The 20205-nt window shown below is 43.6% G+C and overlaps 1 protein-coding gene and 1 pseudogene across 1 annotated transcript in view; one reads left to right on the forward strand and one right to left on the reverse strand.

Moving 5' to 3' along the window:
- Nucleotides 1-4799, forward strand: part of LOC106573394 (WW domain-containing oxidoreductase-like) — a 178934-nt pseudogene extending 174135 nt beyond the window's left edge.
- Nucleotides 1180-20205, reverse strand: part of LOC106573401 (transcription factor Maf) — a 64566-nt gene continuing 45540 nt past the window's right edge. Inside the window, exon 3 of the mRNA XM_014148413.2 lies at nt 1180-5860. The gene's annotated coding sequence lies outside the window, so the exon portion shown is untranslated. The remainder of the gene's footprint in view (nt 5861-20205) is intronic.

Consider the following 20205-nt stretch of genomic DNA (forward strand, 5'->3'; position numbering starts at 1 on the left):
CACACCACAATCCATTTCCCGTCGGCTCTTCACCAGAGGAAAGGAGTATGCTCTCCGGCGATAGTTGTGGACGCAGCCACTTAACCAGGCTTTAGTTGTTAACACTGTACAGATTGGATTGCCTCTCTGCTTTGCTTCAACCCTTCCCACATCAACACAACTGAACAGAACCTTGACCAGAATGGTTCGACCACAGTAAGAATGACAGTTAAAGGAACAGAAGAGAACCACCCACAGGAATAAGAAAACTGTAAGACTTTACACGTTGTCCAGGATATCATCGTCTGGTTCTTTTTTATTATTCTCTTTTCATTTTTTTTTATTACTTTTTTATAGTTGATTTTCAGCACATGCCATATGAGAAGTTTGGGATTATAAAAGTACCTGAAAGAAGTGCTAGAGTGTCAGCATGCATAGCTGTTTGGTATTTACATGTTCTTATGTACAGGACCGGACAGGACGGGGTGGGACAAAAACAGACTGCTCTACAGTACTGGGTGTATTTACAGGTCAGGGGTCAGGGGTTAGAGGTCAATTACATAACTACAGACATCTGGGTAAAGTGTCACGCATATTATCAGAGACAGAATGACAGAGCACAACCTTGATGAGGCAGAAACAAAACATGTTTTTTCCGACCTGTTTTTTTTCTCTGGTACAATACCCCTATGCTAACAAATAGCACAATGCTTGTTATATTATTGTTATAGTATACAAGCAGAGTGATTGGACAAGGTTAAAGATCACCACAGTAACATGTTATACTATGAAGACAACGCCAAATAACTGAGATACAGTGAACTGATTCAACACTAATATCTCTGTTCTCTCCCACCTTGCTTTTCAATACATTGAACTGTGGCTGTTTTATGAAGAAAAAAAATGTGAACCCCCTTTTCTCCACAATTTTGTGGTATCCAATTGGTAGTTACAGTCTTGTCCCATTGCTGCAACTCCCGTATCGGACTCGGGAGAGGCAACGCTCAAGAGACATGCGTCCTCTGAAACACGACCCCGCCAAACCGCACTGCTTCTTGACACACTGCTCGTTTAACCCGGAAGCCAGCCGCACCAGTGTCGGAGGAAACACCATACAGCTGGCGAACAAAGTCAGTGTGCATGCGCCCGGCCGTCACAAGGAGTCGCTAGAGCACGATGGGACAAGGACATCCCAGCCGGCCAAACCCTCCCCTAACTCGGACAACGCTGGGCCAATTGTGTGCCGCCTCATGGGTCTCCCGGGCTGTTATACAGCCCGGGATCGAACCCGGATCTGTACTGATGCCTCTAGCATTGTGATGCAGTGCCTTAGACCGCTGCACCACTCGGGAGGCCTGAATTGTGGCTGTTTAACCGTTAAATGTTGCACAATACTTTCCAAAGTATATTTTCATTATTTTGAAAATTGGAAGACATAAATGTGATCCGGGACCAGTTTCCAGAGCAGTGAGGGTTCTGGCCAGACAGGGTCAGCTTACTGCTGCTGATTTAGTGCCTGTTTTTTTCAGCTCTTAAAGCATATAGATTCTCCATATGCAGAGGTTGGGTTTCTGTGTGTGTAAATGTATTGGAGACGCTCTGGTTGGCTAGGACCCTGCTACATTTCTAGCATATTGCGGGAGTGATTTTAGTCTTCTCCCTTTTCCCCCTTTTCAGTTGTGATTATTTGTGTACTGTCTCGGGGACAGTTGGTGAATACTCCGTTAACCCTCTCCTCTCCACTCACCAGTGTGTGGCGGTCAGTTCGGTCTAACAGGAACATAACAACCCTAAGAAAACTCAGCCATTTCTCTGTAAAACGATGTATTTCAGAATCAGAATTGACATTGACAAGATACTAGTAAAAAAACTGAAAGAGACATTGGTTGGTGGACGCCTAAAATGTAAAGGTATTATCTATAATTTACATGATTATACAATACATCTGTTGGGTTACTGTACATGTCTGGAGTGAATGAGTGGGTGTGTCTGTGAGAGTGTATAAGAGTGTTTCAATCAGAGAGCGTGTGCGTGCATGTGTGAGGTTTGTGTGTGCATGTCTTTGACCCAGCCCATTCCCCTGCTCTCTCTCTCTTCCTGTGACAGATAGACACAGACAGACAGACAGACAGACAGACAGACAGACAGACAGACAGACAGACAGACAGACAGACAGACAGACAGACAGACAGACAGACAGACAGACAGACAGACAGACAGACAGACAGACAGACAGACTGACTGGTGGTAGATGGTTCAGATTGTTAATGTCTAATCTCATCAGGCGTATCTATTACAGGGGTCACCAGGTCAAGTAGGTTGAGGGCAGCGCTAAACACCAAGAAGGTAACCCCTGTGTAGACACACTCTTTCTTTCTCATTTCTCCTTCCCTCCCGTTCTGCCGTGTGTACAGTTTCCCTCAGAGCACACAGAGCACACAGCTGTGCAGTGTAGTATTTTCAGATCAGGTGTTAATCCTTCCAATGTATTGCTTGACCACCCTTTACCTAAAACAGTGTGAAAACGAGGACCCTGGAAGCAGAGTGAAATGAGCAGGCAAATAGATTCCATCTTCCAATGAGTTTGTGTGTAGGTTCTAAAGCAAATACCTTAACTGAGAGTTAGCTAAATGATGTGCCACCCTGCTTTTGAAGTGTGCATGTCTGGGTCTGGGTCTGTGTGTCTGTTAGACACTGAGTGACATTTGTAAGCCTTTGATATGCCAGTCCTGTGAGGTGTGTAGAGTTATCAGTGTGCTGGCAGGGAGGGAGACAGCAGAGAGATGCAGTTGTTTCATCTGCTGTTTCTAACTGCCTCAATCTGCTACTACCAACACTGAGTGGGAAGTTTGTTTAGTGTGTCTGTATTTCTCAATGAGAGTGTGTAAGTGTGCATGCACTTTATTCTGTGAATGGGTGTGTGTGAGAGTGTGTCTTTCTACATTTTAATGAGTGTCAGTGTGTGTGCGTGCCGGAGCAGTTTGGGCATATTTCAGTATGTGTGTCTATTCCTGTGTTAAGCTCTGCCAGCTTGGACTGCTGATGCTAAAATGAGTCTCAATGAGGCTGGGCCTTTGAAGTGGGTGTATATTAGTGTGTGTGTGTGTGTACAGACTTTTGCTGCTGTGCCAGTGCACTGCACTAAACTGTGCTCTGCAGTCTCATCAGTGCTCTCCACCAGTCTCATTTGTAGATAAATAGCAGTGAGCCAGGGATAACTATTTAATGTGTGTCTATAGAAGTCAGCTCCGGAACAGTCTCTTCTCTTCTCACAACGTCACAGCAGCTTTTAGCCAGCAGCAGGGCTATATGAAAGATCCCTCTGAGTGCCTGACTTCTGGCTGTAATTCTCTCTGACGTCTGTTTCTTCATATGCCTGTTTCAAACGCTGTGGAATCTCTCTTCCTGTCGCTCTCTCTCTCCTTCTCGTTCCCCCTCTCCGCTTCTAATTACCGACTGTGACGGTAATTAGGGAGGCATGTCTCAGTACAGTATGACTACAGACCACGGAATACTGGATTTGAGATGTTAAACAGAGAAATACAGAAGTCATTTCCCACTTAATTAGAGAGTATAGGGTAGGGAGGGTTGCCTGCTCTTTTTAAGAGAGAGAAGAGAGACGGGTAAGGGACAGTGGGGTGTGCGTGTGTGTGTGTGTGTGTGTGTGTGTGTGTGTGTGTGTGTGTGTGTGTGTGTGTGTGTGTTTACAAGAGCACTATTCTCAACATATTACTCTTAAGGGGTGTATGTCTCTCTTTACCCTGGCTAACCTCTGAAATAAAAGCCAAATGTCTGACTTCCCTCATGAATCCCTAGATGATGTGAACATAAACAGACGTGTAATCATCACATATATACTGTATGTTCTCTTATAGAGTCTATTTATAGAACCCTCTGGCTCTCCACTCCAATGAGAAGAGCTGCTCCCTCCTCCCCAGTCTAGAACGCCGTGGGCCACATCTTCTGTCCAGAAAACCTCCACAAAATAACATCAAAATATTGCAGCTATAGAGATTGCAAGGCCAACATAATTTGGTGTGTTTTGCTTTAAATCTGAATGAACAGTCGTCACCATCCCATGGAGATTGTGACGTTCTAAAAATGTAGTATTTTTTTTTTGCGGAGATCTGTGCGGTTTTGTGGACAGTTAGCATTGTATTTACCACATATACATCAGCATGCACTCTGGATAGTTAGCAGTCCTGTTCACACACAATATAGAAATAAATATATGTATATAAATATATATACAGGGTAACACTATCCCATCATTATGGGCTGTGGCAGAGAGGGGTGTCTCTATGGAGTTTATCCTCTCTATCTATCTCTATCTGTCTCTCTCCATTTGTATGGAGTTCCTCCTCTGTCTCGTACAGATGCTCTGGGGTCATGCAGGAAAGATGGGGGGGGGGGTCGCTGAGTCCAGATGTGTGTTTATTCTGGTGGAGGTCTTGGCAGCATCTTTAGGGTGGCAGGATCTCCTTTGTCTCTTGGCGGACGGGAGGGTCTCTGTGTATCTCTCTGATGGTCCTCTCCTCCCACAAAGCTAATGTTGATCAGGGTCCTCCACGTTGACCTGTGTATGTGTATCTCTCTATCACTCTTTCTCTCTGTCTGTGTGTTCACAGCAACAGGGGGCAGCCACCACAGTGTACTGTGCAGTAGCTCCGGAGCTGGAGGGCTTTGGAGGCATGTACATCAACAACTGTTTCCGCTGCCTACCCTCCCCCCAGGCCGAAGACCAGGCCACTGCAGCCAGCCTGTGGGAGCTAAGCGAGCGCCTGGTCTCAGAGAGGCCTTCGGGCCTACAGGCCGTCTGATGGACATTCCCACGGACTATCAATAGCCATATCAGGACTAGAGGAGCAAGGAGGACTAGCCAATCAGGAATGGAGGGGGAGGGAGTGGAGATGAAAACCAATCAAGTTTGCACATTGAGTGGACTGTAGAAAGCTGCCAAACCTTTGAACTGGACCCGTCACTTCACTAAGGACTAAAATACATGTACAAATACATCTTATCTAATAGCTACACTGTGGCTACAGGTTGAACTGTGGTCGTTTAACACTAAAGGGAGAGGAGAAGAGAGACGGTCCAAGTGGCAACACATCCCCTCTGACTGTCTTTGTGGCAGGGCAGGGAGAGTTCACCAGTTCCAGCCAAAGTGGGCCTGTGTTTTTCACTCCAGTGTGTTGCCACCTGCATCACACACTGTGTATCTTCCCTCTGTGTCCCCAGTCTCCTCCTGTATATATCTATTCTATGTCTGTCTACAGAGATATAGAGAGTGGTGAGTATCATTGTGCTAGTTTAGGGGGATTGAAGGGGGGTAGGAGAAATAAGGAGGTATAATGTAATGCCTATATACATAGAGGTATGGTTTCATGGCTATATACAGACGCAGTAGTTTTGTTTCATAAGAGGCCCTACTGTACATTATTTACATTCACATCATGCGCTAAATGGGACTCACTGTCATCGCTTCTCCCCTCTACAGTATCCGTCTACAGTTAAAGACCTCCAACCTACATATTATTACATAGAATACTCTACAAAATGCTATTTACAATGAGGAGGTACTGTATCTTTGTCATGTTGAGTCAGAATTGCGTCCGTAGCTACTGGTGATGTCAGAGGAAGAGGGAATCCAGGAGTTTTAGTAGTTGAATCAAACATGAAGTCTTTTTCTTGGGTGTTTAGTTTTGTTGTCATTTGTTTCTGTCAATAATCTCGTCATGACTGGGTCTGTCTGGACTTCTGTACAGGGACTGTTGGTTGGTTTCTGGGTGGTTTGGAGACGTTGTGTGGACGTTGTGCTTTGTCGCAGTCCGGTGCCATGGAGCGACGTTGGTAAGACATCACCATTCCTCTGTCATGGTTTCTGTAAAGAATAGGAAGAGAGAGGACTCATTAAAGACTGTTTGTTGAAGTATGTGTCTGTGGTCATTTCATTACTTGCACGGAGTTGACAGGATCCAACTGAAAGGAATCAAAACGAGTTTACATATCAGGGAGAAGGGGACTAATCAGAATTGGCCTAGAAAGGCTGCTTCTTGTGGTCAGTGAGCAGCACAGCGCCCCTTGACCCGGAACTACTCTCCACTCAACCCTCTCTACCAGGAACATTGGGAAGGGCCAAAGAGTGATTGACACATTGACCAAGCAATCACACGGCTGACCTGCATCATTCTCACGACTGGTTAGTCAGCTGATGCCTGAAAGAGTCCCTCTCACTGTTAAACACTGCTTTACTCCCTGCATGATGTTCAACAGCAGTTCAGCACTGTAGGGGAGAGTGGGGTAAGTTTAGCCATCTTTGTTTCTAGGCAACCATACACAAAATGTATCATTTAACCAAATATTTAGGAAGAGATGCACATTTTTAATGGAGTCTGTGAAGGAAGAAACCACATGGAAAAAGTGGTAAGCAAGTTCAGTCCCCAAAAAAAACATTTTCACTAAATCAAAGGAATTTGTGTTAGAGGTTAAATGGTGTTTGTATTTAAACCAAAGTAGATCATTTAAGATTGTTCTATATTTCAGTTGGGGTCTCTATAAGCTTCTATATGATGTCCTAAACCTAGCATGAAAATACATCCTTGTAGCTGTGTGGGCTAATAGTAAAAATGTTTGCCTTGGGGTAAGTTGAGCCAATGGCAAGTTGAGTAAATGTTAGTGTTTTCTTCCCAGGTGTAATGCAAGTCATTATCACTGGGATTATGAGGTAACAACAGGGCTTGTGTTTAAAGTGTACAAAAAACTACAAAGTGTTTGTCAGGCGTTAAGCCTGTGTTAACAGTTGATTAAAATACAAAAAACTATTTGTGATTTTGTTGAATTGTGTTTGGCAAATAAAGAGACACGGTTTTAAAAAGGTAGTGGTGATATTTAATTCAGTACAATTAAATTAGTAAGTGGCTCAACTTACCCTGTCCTACGGCCCATACCCGCGGTAAATTGTGCCAAGAGACCACTTTTTTGGACAAGCTATGTTTACATGAATTCTGATTATTTCCAGGGATACACAACAGAAATTTTTCTTTTTTTTCTTTTTAGGGTGTGTGGGGGCATGTAAGGACCGGCTGCAACACACACCACACACACTATCCTCAGGGAGAGAGGGATACTGGAGGACGAGGTACACCCAGTTATAGATCCAGCACCCCCTTCTGTGGCCCCTAGGGGCAGTAGTGCTACAGCTGAGCCCCTTGCACCCATCTTTCTCTGCTCTCGAACTGGTAAGGAGCAGCAAGCTGAGACTCTCTCTTACACCCCTCTCCCCCCTCTACACACACGCATGCACACACACACACACATACAGTACTGATCATTTGATTTGATTGATGCATGTCACTGAGCTCCTTCAGAGAAGAAGTGAGTGAGACATCAACAGCATATAAGCCCCTCGCTATAACCAGTCAATGACACAGAGAGAGAGTGAGATGCTGAGCAGAGAACAAACAAAGAGGAAACAGCATTAAGATGTCCTGTGGGAGTGCATCGCTGCCGTGGATCTATGATTGTGTTTGTTTGCATGTGTGGGTGTGGGTGTGGGTGCGTGTGTTCTGACTGTAGAGGGAGGTTCCTGCCTGGCTTTCATACAAAGTCTTATTGATCAGGCCCTATCGGAATCATCTGATAGTTAATCAATACATTACACTTCCTCCCAACGCTTAGAAAACAGAGGAAAGGAGAAGAGAGGAAAGGAGAGGAGAGGAGAAGAGAGGAAAGTATTTGTCTCTGAGGAGGAAGACCTTGATCCTTTGACTCACCCGAGGACCCTCAGTCTCTCTTTCTCTCTCCTCTCTCTCTACCTCTCTCTCCCACCATCCCTCTATTTATCTCTCATTGTGGTTGAATGCATGTTTTTATGTGTGATTAATAATTCAAACATGCTTGTGGGAATTCATCAATGTGTGTAAAAATATGATTTGTGTTTTACACATCCTTTACATTCATACACTGATCATGCTCTGAAATGTAGAATCATCATTTGCATTCATACACTGATCATGCTCTGAAATGTAGAATCATCATTTGCATTCATACACTGATCATGCTCTGAAATGTAGAATCATGAATCATCCTTTGCATTCATACACTGATCATGCTCTGAAATGTAGAATCATGAATCATCCTTTGCATTCATACACTGATCATGCTCTGAATGAAGAATCATGAATCATCCTTTACATTCATACACTGATCATGCTCTGAAATGTAGAATCATGAATCATCCTTTACATTCATACACTGATCATGCTCTGAAATGTAGAATCATGAATCATCCTTTACATTCATACACTGATCATGCTCTGAAATGTAGAATCATGAATCATCCTTTACATTCATACACTGATCATGCTCTGAAATGTAGAATCATGAAAATGAAAATACATTTTATAAATGAGGCCAAGATACTTCCCATCATGCTTCTGAAGAGTAGATGCAGATCAGAAGAGAATCCAATACATACTGAATATAAATATCATTTATACAATTAAAAATAGGAAACTAAAATATACCATACAAACATTTAGACATTAACAATTTGTTAAATGAATGTTTATCTATATTGCAATGTAATGTGTACTGGCTGACTGCTATTTTCCCTTTTCGTTTTTTTTTATTTCCCATAAGATGAATTTCCCCGCTCATATTTATGGGCGGATTGATTTGAATATGTCTGTGTTGCTTATATTGGTAGTGCTGACGTCTGGAACGTCATGCTGCCATTTGGAATGGATATATTTCATGATCACAATCAATGTTAAAGCCCTCTATGGACAAGACTAACTCGATACATATCTACTGAGATGGAGAAAATATACTGTACTCTCTCTCTCTCTCTCTCATATTAAAATGACTGATATTTATTAAGTGCTATTGTAGAGTAATTCAATTGTTGTCAATCAAGCAAGCCTCTGTATTTACACAAGTTTCAGAATATCCCGTCATCCCTGAAAATATTACTTTTTGTGAAAGTGCTTATTGGACAAAAACCTAATTTCATTTAACTCATGTAATGTTTAAAATAAAATATGCAATTTACAGCCATGAACCATAATTATGTTAAAATATCAACATGACAATATTGAATTGTGTAGTTGATTAAACAGCGTTATGAATGGTATAATGATGTTATGTTGGTCTTTATTTATCCTGCTGTCTGCACCTTTACATTCTGCTGATGTGTACAGAAAGCTGCCTCAGTAACTATAGTGTGTGTGGGGGGGTATGAGATAGAGATCTGGGCCGAGGCTGTGCGTGTGTCTGCATGTGCATGTGGCTGCATTTGTGTGTGTGTGTGTGTGTCTGTGTGTGTGTGTGTATGGGGCGTTGGCGTTTACTGCAGTGGGACTGTCCCCTGTAGCTCTGCCGGATGCTTTTCTCTCTGACATGTAAATACCTGAGGTGGAACAGCACATCACCAGCAAGACTTTAACCAGGCTCACACCACACAGTCACACACATACTATGTCAATACAAGGTCTCCTCAATGAAATGATCCAGTACAGCATTACCATGTTCTAGTTTTCGGAATCTAGCATGATCCAAAAGAAAGAGGAGAGAGAGAGCAAGAAAGAGCGTGTGTGTGAGTGAATATGCGCATGCGTGAGGTTGAGATTGGTGAGAATATTCTAGAGGAGCCCATATGTTTAGTCCCAGGGTGTTCTGGCACTCCTTGTACAGGCTGCGTTTAACACTGCTATGTGGTTGTGTGACTGGGGCTGGGTAATATTCTACAGAAATGAACATGTGACATTCAATACATGAAGACTTTCTTTCCAAAACGCTTTATCCACAAACTTTTCACATTTGTGTTCTTTCACCAGAAATGATTGCTTATGGGTACCTTCATGTGTGTGTAAAATATTACTGTTCTCAGATTATTTTCCCTAGATTTTAGCTGTGTATGAAAATGTTTTTTTTGCAAAACACTATATATCCATTGTTTAGCTGGAATGGAACGTTCGTGTCCCATATATTTGACTGATGTGGTTGTGTCACCTAGCTGTCTTAAGATAAAGGTATCTGGAATTTAAGGGAACATTCCTTTACTTAAGCTTTGAGAGCACCATGGTTATTTCCCCCTAGATATATTGCTGTGTGCCATCCAAAACTTCCTCTGTGTCACGCCCTGACCATAGAGAGCCCTTGGTTCTCTATGGTGTAGTAGGTCAGGGCGTGACTAGGGGGTGTTCTAGTTTAAAATTTCTATGTTGGTGTTTTGGTATGGTTCCCAATTAGAGGCAGCTGGTAATCGTTGCCTCTAATTGGGGATCATATTTAAGTAGCTATTTTTCCCACCTGTGTTTGTGGGATATTTTTTTGTGTTTGTGCATGTGCACCACGTAGTCACGTTTCGTTGTTCGTTTATTGATGTATTTTGTTTCTAGTTTCACTGAAATAAAGATGTGGAACCCAACACATGCTGCGCCTTGTTCCGCTCATTTTGAAGAACGTGACACTCTGTCTCTATATCTGAGGCTGAACATGGCACCTGGGAGGACATAGCTCCTGTAGAAACCCCCTGTGTGTCCTCACTAGACAGCATGACCTTGTAAACCATCAGTTATTCTATTCACCCCTTTGTATGAGAGGAATAGAGGGGAGAGGGAGAGAGAAATAAAGAGAGCGAGGGAGAAAGAGAGTAGAGGAAGGTGGATAGAGAAAGAACTGCTGCTTGTCACGGCTTTCAAACATGGAGAAAAATGAGCACTTGGGCTGAAGTACAATTATTAGGCCCTGTCTACAGATTCATCACACTGAATAGAATGAGGGAGGAAGAGAGCAGGGGAAGGAGAGGCTAAGAAAGAGAAGGTATAGGGAAAATTTACGACTTTGGAAAAATGTAGAGGAAGACAAACAAAGAATGAGGAAAAGGGGGAATAAGAGGCTGAGAAAGATGTCAGCAAGGCAGAAACATGAGGGAGAGAAAGGAGAACAAGTAAGTGAAAGTGGAATGGGGAAAGAAAGTGTGTGAGAACAGGAGAGAAAGAGAGAATGCAGGGGAAGAGGGAGAGCGGAGAAAGAGAAAAGTGAGGGAGAGAGGAGGGCGCGGGAGCAAGTGTGTTAGAGAGAGAGGTAGCGGGAGGGAAAATGAAATAAGAGGATTTGTAGGGGCTGTGGTCGGTGGCAGTAATAAAGCCTGCTAATCTGGAGGAGTACGCTTGGCTGCTCACACACCCTCTCTCCTACGCTCCACTTTACCAGCGGGCCAAGCCAAGGTCACACACGCAGTGTGTGAGACAAGCACAGGTCAAATGGGGGAACTAACACACTTCCGGTGGGAGGGGGGGTGTGTGTACTTTAAGTGATTTATATCAAAAGAAATCAAGGGGTTAGTTTTGATTATTTTTTCCTCTACCACTGTACCTTATTCACATAAACTATCCTCTACCACTGTACCTTGTTCACATAAACTATCCTCTACCACTGTACCTTGTTCACATAAACTATTCTCTACCACTGTACCTTGTTCACATAAACTATTCTCTACTACTGTACCTTATTCACAAACTATTCTCTACCACCAAATCAACTTCTCATCTCTTCTCTTTTAGGTCACAGTTTTATTGTCGACCTTTCTCTCTCTTCTCTGTTGTGACACCAATCTTTTTATAAACCACCCTGCTCTCTCTCTCTTTTTATCCCTCCCTCCCTATCTATTTCCTTCTCTCTCTCTCTCTCTCTCTCTCTCTTTCTTTCTCTCTTTATATCTCTTTCCCCTGTTCTCTAGTTAGCAACCCGTTACCCTCGCTCTCTCGGCAGCCATGTTGCTTTTCAAAGCACATTTTTCTCCTCTGTTTAACTTGCTCCGCCGTGAGGATCAATATCTATCAAAACAATACATAATGTCATGGCCAGATAGCTGCAACACAGATATAATGTGCCTGGTTAAGGTTTCCAGGGGAGAAGAGATACGCTGTGCTCTGTGTGTGCGCGCGCGTGATTCAGTGTGGCCAGGTAGGTTGAGCGGTGAAAAAGAGGTTGTTATTGAGCCTTGGTAAATGATGCATAACCCTGGGCGCCGCTTACTTAGCCTTACAAACAGCTTCAGCACTGGAGACGGGCTGGGCTGCGTGAGTGTGTGTTGTGGGCCTGATTTTGTTGTTTCTAAACCTTTATTTTCATTTGGATAAACTGATACATTTGAGTAGTGTAAGCTGATGAATCCCTCATGCTTCACAACACTCCAAATCCCGGTTCAACCCTAATGTAACCTAAGTCTAACCCTAACCCTTACCCTAGCTTCTTGTGCACATCACATCCCGGTTCAACCCTAATGTAACCTAACTCTAACCCTAACCCTTACCCTAGCTTCTTGTGCACATCACATCCCGGTTCAACCCTAACTGTAGCCTAAACCCTAACCCTTACCCTAGCTTCATGCCCATATCCCGGTTCAACCCTAAGAAATAGGTTCTCATTCAATACTAAGGTTAGCTGTCAATATTTATATGGAAATAACTTTAAAAAAAATGATAATTTAATGATTATATTGAATGATCTAATTACTAAATTGAAGTCCCACTCAACAGCAGTTAGCTCCCCTCTTTCTGTCCTCAGAACTCTGATTATGTCTAGATCTCTTCATGCGCACCATGAAAACAACCTGCTGCTGCTGGACTAGATCAGTGACAATAATCAAATGGTTATTACAGAAAACAGTTGGTATCCAGTAGTGTGGGATAATCAGCTCGTTGGGAGAATCTCCCTCCTGTCTACCTCTGTACTCTCCCCATTACTACTGTATGTTTGATCACATAACGACAGTAGACCTAATGGTGTTATTGGCAAGAGACCACAACCTGTGTGTAAAGAAGACTAATGGAGCAAGATCCTAATAAATTAGTCAACAATTGAATATCATAACAGAGTTTAAATGTCTGTAAGCAGCAGTGTGAGAGTGACAGGCTGTGATTTATGTTGAGTGTGTGTGTGTGTGTGTGTGTGTGTGTGTGTGTGTGTGTGTGTGTGTGTGTGTGTGTGTGTGTGTGTGTGTGTGTGTGTGTGTGTGTGTGTGTGTGTGTGTGTGTCTGTATTTCCCAGTAAGCATGATAATACGATGTCTGAAGAAGAATTGATCACTTAAGAACTTAGGTGAGAGAGCACACAAAAGGGAAGAGCGGGAGTATAGAAAGAGAGAGGGCTCGATTCAATCCATAGCGCGGAAAAGAGGGGGACATAAGACTGTAAAAACACCAGCTCCAAGTGATTTTAATTATGGAAATGTGTTCAAGTATTCCCACGCTTAATGGAGAGACACATGATCGTATACAACTGGAAGCAAAGTTGAAATGATTATGTTTTAGTCCAACATTACATCGGTTTGGGCTTCTTGTGGTCAATTTGCAGTCTACAAATGATTTGTAATTATGTTCCCGGCACTCTGACCACCCACTCAAGAAGAAATTGCCACGCGGCTGAATCTGGTTGATGATCCCTGGTCTACATGATGTAATAGAGCTTTACGAGATAAACAAATAATTACCACAGAATACTGCTGTTTTAGTCCCTCTCTTTCTATAATTGGCTCTTGTTCGGGTGAACTTGTTTACAGTAATAAAAACAAAACCAAAAAATACTACAAACAGACTAAAGTGAGACATTTACCCCAGTGGTTTCCCTGTAAATGGTTAGTTAAGCTCCCTTCCCCCTTGGAGACTGTGTGTGTCACTTGTTTATTTACAGTAAACAGTGACTGTCCCTGCAGCGATTCTGCTTCTCACAATGAGAATCAATTCCTCTGTGTGTGTGTGTGTGTGTGTGTGTGTGTGTGTGTGTGTGTGTGTTTTGGTTTTTGTCCTAGCACTCGGGCAGGACCGAGTTAGGGGATAAAGGCTAATGTGTGAATATTATATGGTTTCCTAGTAGGGTCTATATGGCTAAAACACAGGGCCATTATTTCAAGTGTCAGACAGCCTCTCTATCTCTCACCCTTAGTAGTCAGTCTATCGTCAGAGCTTAAGTATGACTTAGACTTCTGGCTTTACTGTTTACCTGTTGGGACTAGAGAAGAGATTTCGCCCACAGATCTCAAGCCTGACAATGTTGTCTGCCCTCTTCTCACAGTGTGAGTGCACATGCGTATGCATGTACGTGTGTGTCCATCCCTTACACAGGGCTCAATGAAGGGAATCCTTTTAGGTCCCTCTGCAGATCTAGATTACAGGAAGCAGGGCCAACTGACCGGACTACCCAAAGCCTGCTGGGAGAATCACATAGTGAGACCAATAAAGACCAGGCCAGAGCTTTCGAAAGTTTTGTTGAGAAAGCAGAAGGGATGATTAAAGAACACAGTACTTCCTCCGTCCCTCTCCCCCTCTCCCTCCCTTCCGCCCTCTCTCTCTCTCGCTTTCTCTCTCCTCATCTGATTGGTGCATAAATCATGCTGACATCAGCACTGGTGGAAGTAGGGCCGCACCTGCGCACACACACATGGGTTGGGTGCCGCGCACACACACACACACACACACACACACACACATACAGCGACCACTCTCTGCTCCGCTCTGCGATGATGATGATCGTGAGGACATAGGACAACAGATCCCCCTGTTATCATTCCCTGACATTTAAAAACCCATTAACATCACTGAGGCTCAGAGCTGTGTGCACTCCATATGGGAGAACACACGCGAGCGCTAAACGTTTACTAGCAGTATTAGAGATAATGAAGTGAAGCAAGAGCGTGTGTGTGTGTGTTTGACTGATCTCCCTGATAACCTGAGCCCAGATTGCACAGACAGTGGAGTAAATCAATCTTTAATAAGGCCTTCTCATCTGCTCTGGACTAGCAGGATTAAAGAGACAGAGAGCGCCACTGCCGTTAAGAGGGTACAGCAGAGCTATAACCCTCACCCAGCCTTGGAGCCAGGACCCTTTTAACTTTGATTTATTCAGTGCCCCTCGCCTCTTGCCTGACCATCACTGTAAATAGGAATTTGTTCTGGTTAAATAAAGGTTACAGATCTAAATAAGTTAATAAATAAAAACCCTGCTAGTCTCATCCCAGAAATCCTCTAAGAAAGAATGTAGAGTATATTACTATTACTCTATGTAAAAGCGATATAATACTAACTGACGAGGTTATTGTGAGCCTGGTGAGAGATCATGGCAGTGTTCAGTGTGATGCTACACAGTGGCAGTTGAGGATTGAGTGCTGCTGTGTGTGATAATTGTGTAGCCAGCCCACTCATAGACGTGTCTGCACTGTAAACAATCAGTACTTACTATTTACAGCTAGCTGGTCTGGCCACTGGATTAATTTATGGTCTATTATTGTAAAGCCTATTGTACAGTGTGATGAAAGAGGTACTGTACACATACACAGGCTGGGGGAGTAGGGGCAACACTGGTAATGTATGTATTAGACACACTGACACAACAAGCTATATGAAATACTGTCTATTTAATGACCTGCTCATTAACAGTTGTAGATGTGCTGGAGAAGCAGTTCATTGTGTAGTAATGTACAGAGTGTGTGTGTGTGTGTGTGTGTGTGTGTGTGTGTGTGTGTGTGTGTGTGTGTGTGTGTGTGTGTGTGTGTGTGTGTGTGTGTGTGTGTGTGTGTGTGTGTGTGTGTGTGTGCTCTCTGAGTCAGAGATTGAGAGTTTGGGGTTTAAGACTTTGGGGCAGCGGAGTCTGGCCAGTGGTTTAGAACTAAAGCAGGGTTGTGTTGGGTTGATAAAGAGAGATGAGGAGGAGCACAAGAAACAGTCAACTGTAAACCCTCAAGTCCCTTAGTGCCTGACTGATGATGTGGACCTGTCAAGATGTGGACACTTTCACTTTTAATACGGTGGGCCCAAAAGCATCAGTGACAATTTAAGTGTGTTTTGGATTAATTCACAAATAATTATCTCACTAGTATTATTTGTGTTCATGTTGATGTGCTACGTTTGTCTAAAACCAAATCGGCTAAACGTTTGAACCGCTAGTCTGGAAAATATGAACTTTATACTCCCTGAATATTGTATGATTTATTATTTCAGAGGATTATAACATTCTGTTACTTTTACATTCTGTCTCTCCCTGTCTCCCGCGCTCTTGTCTCAGACCCGCTGTCCTGTCTAGTCCAGCGTCACTATCGGGGCGATAGTTCAGACAGTCACACATCTATTAGAGGACCTATCACAGATCATCACACAACCACCTCCCACAGCTCCCAGTGACATAGTCCTGATACACTGGCCCACAGTCTAAAGGAGACTTAGACAAGGTCTGCTGCAGGAGGTATCAGACCTACAGCCGAGCCAGATAAAACCCTTCAGCTCTACTGTCACTACTAATGTCTGTCTATCACCTCCAGCATTAGAACTTGTCTAACGCTCTATCACTTGTATCACCAGAGCATAGTGGAACAGTGTGTGTGTGTTACCACTAGAACTTGTCTAAGCCTACAAGGATCATTTTTTTATGCACAGGCGACTACCTACTGCTGTCTCACCTCTTATCTTATCTCCTTCAACACTCTCCAACTCCCTGAACTCACTGACACCCTATCTGGGTGTTCATGTAGTGCCTACTGAGCTGGAGAGAGAACTAGAAGAGTACATGTCATGTGTTTAAAGACGTGAATAATAAGTAGGTCATGTGAAAGTGGTAGATATGAAGGTTGTATCAATATTATTCTGGGCCGATCTGAGGCAGAAACCCAATGGGCATGATGCAGGTGTGATAATGATCTGATAGAGTGTTTGGCATGGCAAAGGTGTGATACATTCAGCAATCGTGGTAATTAGTCTACGTAGAAATCCGTATGTCCGAAATCCGTATGTCATCAACTCAGTATTAATATTAGTTCAGGTATTTGTATGTCAGTACAGTGCCTGTGTGTGTTTGGTGTAAATACATCCCCTAGATCAGTGATAGTATTTTAGAATTGAGGGTATTTGTATGTCAGTACAGCGAGTGTGGTTGCGCCTATATATGGGCTGTGAAAGGCGGGTCACTAAGCCGTCTGACCTCCTGCCTCATTTGCATGTGCCGGCCCCCCTGCCTGAGACGCCTTGACCTTTAGTAACCTTTGTCAGCTAATTAAGAAACATAACAGAAAGAAACCTCACAGCACAGGGACACGCACGCATGCATGCACACGCTTCTGTGTCGTAATTCAAGACTCTCCTGTCTTTACAGAACAACCCTCTCTTAATCATGAGCGGAGCTGTGCTGTTGATCTCTCTCTGCTGGAATAAGAACATTAAATCTCTCTCTCCTGTTCTCTGTTTCTTTTAAGTGTAATAATTCTCTAGGAGCTCATCACATGCCCCTCTCCCTCTCAGGCTAGTGTGTGCATGTGTGTGTCTCACCACACACAAGTGTCACATAGTTTCTGTGTTTATTGTGAAATAGATGATCTGAGTTATAATCTGCGGCGTGAGCAGATTATCATCTGAAAACACAGTGGTTTGAAGGATTGTGCAATCAAAATCAATCCACTGCTACAGGCCCAATGGAAACACGCACACTTCACATGAACACCCTTTGAGATGCCAGTGTTTGACACACTCTATACAAACTATAGTTTCTTCTTCACTGAACACACACGTCCTAGCAAAATATTGTTTTTCCAACTTTTTCAAATGGTCCTTGACAACTTCCCTGACAGAGAGAGATAGACTGAATAAAAGGGGTGACAGTTTGAATGAAAAAAAGTGATACATATAGGGACAGACAACTGTGACCCTTCCGGTGCCTCAGTGTCAGTCTGTCTCTGACCCACTGACAGGTCTGCAGCACTGGAGAACACAGTCAGAACCGTCCAGAGACTGAGAATGCAGCTCAGTCTACCACAGCACACAGAGACAGACAAAAGCATGGGTTCTCTATGGGCTATGTACGCCTTTGAGCCAAAGGAGAACTGTTGTTTTTCTTTCTCTCTTTCATTCATTGTTTCTTTCGCTCTGTCTCTTTTCCTCACTGACTCTAGTCTAGACTGATGTCGAGGACTCAGGTTTTTATCCTCCAAACATTCCGGTAAACACCCAGACACGACGCAACACACTCAGAGGAGCCTCAGGCCAGAGCAATCAATCAGTGCGAAAACAACCCAGAGAACAGGCAGTTGGTTTCTGCTCCATAAAACCGCCTATAGAACAACAACAGCCGCAATGCCTGGGACTCTGAAATAATACTCTCTCTTCTATCTCTCGCTCTTGCCATAAAACTGTGTGATGTATACTGCACACTGCCTGATCAAAGGCAGAAACAAAATCTCACCTGAATACAAAAGCATACTGTACACTAGGAACACTGCTTCCATTTCATCAATAACAGCAACCACCATTTCCCAGAGGTGCTACAAACCAATCTGGTTCTTAGGTTGAATCCCAATGACTTCACAACTCTCCAACCTGGTGATATTATCATTAATATAAGGATCAAAGCAACACAAACACACCCTCTATTGTGACAGAGAGCCAGAGAGCCACTAGTAGCACAGAGACACACGCTTCCGTGTCGTAATTCAAGACTCTCCTGTCTTTACAGAACAACCCTCTCTTAATCATGAGCGGAGCTGTGCTGTTGATCTCTCTCTGCTGGAATAAGAACATTAAATCTCTCTCTCCTGTTCTCTGTTTCTTTTAAGTGTAATAATTCTCTAGGAGCTCATCACATGCCCCTCTCCCTCTCAGGCTAGTGTGTGTGTGTGTGTGTGTGTGTGTGTGTGTGTGTGTGTGTGTGTGTGTGTGTGTGTGTGTGTGTGTGTGTGTGTGTGTGTGTGTGTGTGTGTGTGTGTGTGTGTGTGTGTGTGTGTGTACGTTTTGGTTTTTGCCCTAGCACTCGGGCAGGACCGAGTTTGGGAACCCCTGGACTAGGGGATAAAGGCTAATGTGTGAATATTATATGGTTTCCTAGTAGGGTCTATATGGCTAAAATTTAATTTATTTATTTATTTTTATTGAACCTTTATTTAACTAGGGAAGTCACTTAAAAACAAATTCTTATCTACAATGACCCGGACGACGCTGGGCCAACTGTGCGCCGCCCTATGGGACTCCCAACCACGGCCGGTTGGAATACAGCTTGGATTCACACCTCTAGCACTGAGATGCAGTGCTTTAGACCACTGCACCACTCGGGACAGACTGCTGCACCACTCAGGAGATTATGACAGGGTCTATATGGCTGAAACACAGGGCCATTATGACAGGGTCTATATGGCTGAAACACAGGGCCATTATGACAGGGTCTATATGGCTGGAACACAGGGCCATTATGACAGGGTCTATATGGCTGGAACACAGGGCCATTATGACAGGGTCTATATGGCTGGAACACAGGGCCATTATGACAGGGTCTATATGGCTGAAACACAGGGCCATTATGACAGGGTCTATATGGCTGGAACACAGGGCCATTATGACAGGGTTGTAACGACTGTCGTCGCAATGAGACCAAGGTGCAGTGGAGGATGTGTATTCATATTCAAGATTTTAATAAACCGAAAATAGAACACTATACAAATAAACAAAACAAACGACAGCCGACAGTTCTTTCAGGTACTCACAATGAAACAGAAAGCAATCACCCACAAACCCCAAAGGAAAAACAGGCTGCCTATGTATGACTCCCAATCAGCAACAATGAACTACAGCTGTTCCTGATTGAGAGCCACACACGGCCAAACCAAAGAAACAAACCAACATAGAAAAATAAACATAGAACGCCCACCCATGTAACACCCTGGCCTAACCAAAATAGAGAACTAAAAACCCCTCTCTATGGCCAGGGCGTTACAAGGGTCTATATGGCTGAAACACACGGCCATTATGACAAGGTCTATATGGCTGAAACACAGGGCCATTATGACAGGGTCTATATGGCTGGAACACAGGGCCATTATGACAGGGTCTATATGGCTGGAACACAGGGCCATTATGACAGGGTCTATATGGCTGGAACACAGGGCCATTATGACAGGGTCTATATGGCTGAAACACAGGGCCATTATGACAGGGTCTATATGGCTGGAACACAGGGCCATTATGACAGGGTTGTAACGACTGTCGTCGCAATGAGACCAAGGTGCAGCGGAGGATGTGTATTCATATTCAAGATTTTAATAAACCGAAAATAGAACACTATACAAATAAACAAAAAAAACAAAAGCCGACAGTTCTGTCAGGTACTCACAATGAAACAGAAAGCAATCACCCACAAACCCCAAAGGAAAAACAGGCTGCCTATGTATGACTCCCAATCAGCAACAATGAA

This window comes from Salmo salar, chromosome ssa16, assembly GCF_905237065.1.
Source record: "Salmo salar chromosome ssa16, Ssal_v3.1, whole genome shotgun sequence".
NCBI classification, from domain to species: Eukaryota; Metazoa; Chordata; class Actinopteri; order Salmoniformes; family Salmonidae; genus Salmo; species Salmo salar.